This window comes from Cebus imitator, unplaced genomic scaffold (assembly GCF_001604975.1).
Source record: "Cebus imitator isolate Cc_AM_T3 unplaced genomic scaffold, Cebus_imitator-1.0 Scaffold126, whole genome shotgun sequence".
Classification (NCBI taxonomy): domain Eukaryota; kingdom Metazoa; phylum Chordata; class Mammalia; order Primates; family Cebidae; genus Cebus; species Cebus imitator.
The window spans coordinates 3,080,515-3,081,272 of record NW_016107441.1 but is presented as its reverse complement, the minus strand read 5'-3'; positions in this window follow the sequence as shown (position 1 = coordinate 3,081,272).

Genomic DNA, 758 nt, shown 5'->3' with positions numbered 1-758 from the left:
AGCAGCTGACACACACTCAGCGCCCACTACACACCATGCACCACCGCGCCACAGCAGCTGACACACACTCAGCGCCCACTACACACCATGCACCATCATGCCACAGCAGCACACACTTAACACTCAGTACACACCACACACCACCACACCATAGCAGCTCACACACTCAACACTCACTACACACCACACACCACACCACAGCACCTAACACACACTCAACACTCAGTACACACCAGGCACTGCTCTAAGTCCTTTATGCTGCTCTCCTCATAAGGTCTAGATGCTGTTCTTATTCCCATTCTGAGGTAAGATACCGAGGCTCACAGGCTAACCCGTGCTCCAGGTCACTTCGCTCTAAGTGGTGAAGCCAAGGCTTTGGCCCTGCAGCCCGAATCCCTGTGCCCTGGGAAAGCTGGTTCCACAGCCAGCCCCCCCCCCACCATTCACACCTCTTGGCTCCCTCCTCGATGGTCTCTCCTTATTGCACTTTGCCCCCAAAGCCATTCCAGCGGCTGGCCCCAAAGCCTCGGTTTTTCATGCCCAGGAGAACTCGCTGAGGCTGCAGGACCAGCACCAGGGTATAGAGCCTGGAGGCGCCCATGGTCCCTGGGTTCTGAAACGAAGGTGAGACGGCAGAGTTGGTGGTGATGCTCACGGAGGAAGCAGGTGCCAAGGCCCAGGAGGAAGGGGATGTGCTCTGGGAGGTGGGGAGGGGAAGCCGTGATTGCCGGCTCTACCTTCTTTCCCCTAACTCAGCT